This window comes from Thalassophryne amazonica, chromosome 19 (assembly GCF_902500255.1).
Source record: "Thalassophryne amazonica chromosome 19, fThaAma1.1, whole genome shotgun sequence".
In the NCBI taxonomy this organism is placed as follows: domain Eukaryota; kingdom Metazoa; phylum Chordata; class Actinopteri; order Batrachoidiformes; family Batrachoididae; genus Thalassophryne; species Thalassophryne amazonica.
Window position 1 is genome coordinate 14,239,962 of NC_047121.1, and position 5,271 is coordinate 14,245,232.

The 5,271-nt window shown below is 38.0% G+C and overlaps 1 long non-coding RNA gene across 1 annotated transcript; it reads right to left on the bottom strand.

Moving 5' to 3' along the window:
- Window positions 1-1,539: 1,539 nt before the first annotated feature.
- On the bottom strand, window positions 1,540-4,826 carry LOC117501111. The gene is made up of 3 exons (XR_004557931.1): window positions 4,815-4,826; window positions 3,959-3,963; window positions 1,540-1,661 (listed from the first exon to the last, which is right to left on the bottom strand). It is a non-coding gene; the product is annotated as an uncharacterized LOC117501111 (long non-coding RNA).
- Window positions 4,827-5,271: the final 445 nt, after the last annotated feature.

Genomic DNA, 5,271 nt, shown 5'->3' on the forward strand with positions numbered 1-5,271 from the left:
AAACTATGCATTTTAATGACATTTCATTCCCATATCTATGAAAATAGCAGGATTTTACAGTTACTTCAGAATCAGAATCACAATAGCGTTTATTTGCCAAGTATTTACGAGAATACAAGGAATTTGATTCCAGTTTGAACTGTACTCTGTACAAGCATGTTTAAGTATACACTAAACACTAAATAATTAACAGAAAAAAAAATGTGCAAATAAAATGTGCAATAAAAAATGTGTGCAAAGGAGAAATAGACAAACAGATGAAGTTGTACATGAGGTAGGCATATACTTGTTAGGGGAAGCACTAAAAATGCAATCATGGGCCCCTAGAATCCTTCTCCTTGTTCTCCCCTTTTCAGCACCCCTGTCCACAATGAACTTAATGTACCTACTTAAAACATTTCATGTGAGGTGTTATCATGCAGGTGCTGTCAAGCGCATGACAATGCACTTTCAGTGAGAGTCAAACTGCATGAAAACATTACTTATTATGCAGACTGACGGATTTTATGATATGTCTGTCTATAATTAAAAGTAATATTGTTTTAAATGGTGTGATACAGTGCAATTTTAAGAATGACTTAAAGAGAAATTATCTTGTTCCCAACAAGTTGCAAAACTTAAAACTGCACTAAATTGCCCCATTGAACATTTCTTCTACAATATTAATTTTAATTATAGACAGAAATGGGTACAGCGGCTGGTGGTAGCGACTTTGAACGCGCACTGCGCCTTTCTCGTGGATCTTCCCAGCTATGATGCAAACCGGAAACCCTGTTTCCTGATCGGATGACAGACTGGATTTTATTTTCTTCTCCATACAGACTGGATTTGAGCAAAGTCAGCTGTCTGGGAATTTTCTGCTTCATAATTTCACAATTAATGATGGATTATCACCATTAAATCTAGTTTCAACCACCTCACTATGGCATTTATGTTTGTTTACATTGTTTCTGTGCTGTGCACTGCAGCACTGCACGGAAACAGACATTCATTTACACAGTTGTTTGTGCCACTTTGCTGTTTGATAAAGGCATTTATTCATATTTATTTACTTGAGATGAGCATGACTGCTAATTACCTCCACTAACAAGGTTATGTTCTCACACCTGTTTGTTTGTGAACAGCCTGGAGCCCACAATTTTTCAGATATTGTTATGAAATTTTTGCTTAAGATTCATATCTTGATTGGCAACAAGTGATTCAATATTCAAGGTCACAGGTCAAAGGACAAAGCCCCATTTTACATTATATCATAATTAAACATGCTCCAATCACTCTCACATTTGAAAGTGAGGTGCAGACTGACACTCACTATACCCGGATCTGACTCAGATTGTGGATTTTGTGGACATTTGAATCTATATTGAAAAGCCCATTTGGTGTACATTTTGCATTGTATCTCAATCTCTCTCATTTGTGACAATGAGGTGCAAACTGGCACTCTCAATGAAGAGACTAAGTTTGATCCACATCTGATCCATATTGGGGATTTAGTAGATGTTTCATCAAAAAAGCCTTTTTGATCTATGTTTTGTATTTTTTTTAGCTTATGAAAAGACACTTCTAACAGGACTTTGACCTTGAAAATTTTTTCCAAGGTAAAAATTTGTGGATTTGGAAACTAGTGCTGGCAGAGATTTGCGCTCTACAAGCGCGTTGCTCTCATTGTATTTTATCTCTGGAGCCCAATATAAGTGTGACCTGACTTTTTATTGAACACGTGTTGAAATTAATTGAGCCTCGTTAGGAAGTTTCCACCTCTTTCATTTATTTGAAACAAAAAAGGCAGTTAATGTCATGTTTAACATTTCAACTGGAATAAAATGTTCTGCTTGTGAATTGTGATTTCTGTTGTATATAAGTCGCAGCACCTCTCAAGCTATTAAAAAACCTGCGACCTATACTCCAGAAAATACAGTATGTCTTAAAAAAAAATTCTTTCTGTTTTTCATCTTATTCTACATACAGTTAAACAAACACCAGTAAAATATCTCCAATAAAATCATCATAGCCATGCCAAAGCCACCAAAAATATTTCTAACACAATCATATCCCAACATAATAATGACAATAATAGTTTAGAAAGAATTTTCAAGTCAAATATTGCAAAGTATGGTACAATATAACAAAAGACAAAGCATTGAATCGTGATTAGAAAAACATAATTATTCAAATCAATTAAAATTAAAGACCATCATGTGAGTACCTGAAAGTGAGACTCACTATAGGGATCACATGTAACACCTGATACTTATGCCATTTGTGAGTGTCACAAATTGCTATATCTCCTCCAGAAATGTCATGCAGTCGCAAGCAATTGGCACAGTTTTAACGATCCGTGATATTATTTAGAGGAGCTTGGCAATTCTGTTTCCAACAATATTTCTCTCAAGAGATTTAATTATCTGAGGGCTGGTAGAAAGCATTACTCATCATTGCCCTGTTTCAGCAAAGTACTGTTCAGTTACCAGGTCATAAAACAGATTAAAAAAAGTCTCACCAAAGTCCCTTTTTGAACCCATTATGTGTAACATACCATTTACAGCTCCCTTGAGAGAATCTGAATGTCTATTTGTTACTATTTACAACTGGAAGAAACAGTGAAATTGTTACAGTGACACTGAAAATAAGTTTCCAAGTTGTCTTTTTAACACTGATCACTGATAAGAGTTTAGATGCTCAGTTGAGATGCACCACTGCCTGTGTACACACCTGCGGCAAATGTTCCACCAAGGCATAAATGTCTAATTACCCTTGTCCTTAGCATGCATAGGTCACATTCTCACTGTGACTCCAGCTGAAGAGCAATTACAGCAACATTTATACTACACTAACTCTGATTAAGGCTATTTTAGACAAACCAATTAAATTAGTTTCTTTATTTATCATTCACCAGCACTGGGTGATTTTATTCCTTTAACCATTTAATTCAAGCAGCCATGGAGAACTTAAGAATATGTTTTTCTTCCCAATGTGTGTACACTACTTCTCGTAGTCATCAGGTGGAGTTTGTTTTTGGGACAGGCTGTTGGGAAAGTGTAGGAACACGGACCCACAACAGGGGGCGCAAATGAACGGACAATGGAGTAAGTCAAAATAACAAGCTTTACTGTTGTGAATGTGCACAACGAATACAACCAATCACAGCAATGGACAACAGTCAATTCACAAAAGTGTCGTGTGGGCAGGCTCGAAGATAGGAGACGCCTCTCCAAGGTAAGACCGGAACCACACGGCTTCCTCCGCCACAGGACCCCGGGAATACTGGAGCCGCCAAGTCCCGAACTCCCAGGTGGCCACTGCCTCCGCGTGTTGGACCTGGTACTGCTGGCGAGGAACAAAGGACAGTTAGATGGGGGCGCGTTTGCACCCAGGACTCCGAACAACAGGGAAGTTACCTCCACCTCTCGTTGGAACAGTAATCCACAAACTAAGCACAAATCCAAAAAGATACACTCCGTAGCTTCGATACGTTACCTCTCTGGTAGAAACGATATCTCGGCAATGAGGTGGAGGTGCCGTCCTGCTGATATACCCCACAGATGATTGCCGTCAGCTGTCTCAGGTGATGGGTGACAGCTGTCACCGTAGCTGCTCACGTGAGGCGGCGGCGCCCTCTGGTGCCTGGAGCCCGCACTCCAGGCAGGGCGCCCTCTGGTGGTGGTGGGCCAGCAGTACCTCCTCTTCAGCGGCCCACACAACACAGGCATTATGATTACAAGTGCTCTAAACTTTATAATTTGGTGCATTAAGTGACTACATACTTTGTATGTGACTAGTGTCTCATTAGTGTCTGATGTAGCTCAATATTAGGCAATCCCTCCAGGAATTTCTGATGCCTGGATTTCAACAGTTTATTCAAAAATAATTCAAAAAGTACACATGTACAGAGAGATATATGTATTGATTAATTCAGTTTCTATGCTTGCTTAGTCCAATCAAGCCCATTCCAGCACACCTCTTCTGGTCTCTTCTGGTCCTATTCTGCATTCTGCCACAAGCAGGTTCTTTTATTTTTACACACCCACAAACAGAGGCGGTGGCGGAAGAAATCAAACGCACTACACCTGTCACTTATGGTAACAGCAGCATGACACTTATCTAAACTGACTAAACCACTGAACTACAAAAAACACAAATCAATAACACTAGCAACACTGTTAAACTAACATGAACCACAATAATAACATTTAAAATCCCGAACTCCCATGATGCATTGCAGCACAACATCCATTGTTCACTGTTATTGTATGTGTATATTGTATGGCTTTTGCCTTACAATATTTATTTCATTCATTCATTTAAAAGAAAAAAAAAAACAAAAAAACAGAAAAGCAGAAATAAAGCATCTCCATTACCAGAATGAAAAGGAGCAGAGAGAAGAACAAGTCTTATATTTTCTGCCCCTTTTTACAATACAATCTTTCAATATCCAGCGTCATTTTTCAACATTATTTAACAGATTGTATTTCTTTAACTTGTCACATACCACTGACTTATTTCATAATTATGACCATTATTAAATAGATTACATCTCTGACAGGTTACATTTTTAAACTTAAAACATTTTATACATTATTAACAAATTACATTTTTTTAACTTCCTTACAGCCCACTAACTTATTTTATAGTTTCATACTTACTTAATACATCTAGTTTAATATGTTTTTTAAATAATTTAAGCGACCTTAATTCTTTAATTTCTTTGTTGAGATTGTTCCATAATTTTACACCATTTACTGCAATACTCCGTTCTTTTACTCTGGTTCTGTATCTTGGTTTTCTAAAGACTTCTATTCCTTTCAGTTTATAACTACTTACTCTTTTCTCAAACATATTTTGAATGTTTGTTGGTAAAGTATTTTTATTTGCTTGGTATCAATCAATCAATCAATCAATCAATTTTTTTATATAGCGCCAAATCACAACAAACAGTTGCCCCAAGGCGCTTTATATTGTAAGGCAAGGCCATACAATAATTATGTAAAACCCCAACGGTCAAAACGACCCCCTGTGAGCAAGCACTTGGCTACAGTGGGAAGGAAAAACTCCCTTTTAACAGGAAGAAACCTCCAGCAGAACCAGGCTCAGGGAGGGGCAGTCTTCTGCTGGGACTGGTTGGGGCTGAGGGAGAGAACCAGGAAAAAGACATGCTGTGGAGGGGAGCAGAGATCGATCACTAATGATTAAATGCAGAGTGGTGCATACAGAGCAAAAAGAGAAAGAAAGGAGAGGAGCCTGAAAGCTGAAGGCTCTGCCTCCCATTCTACT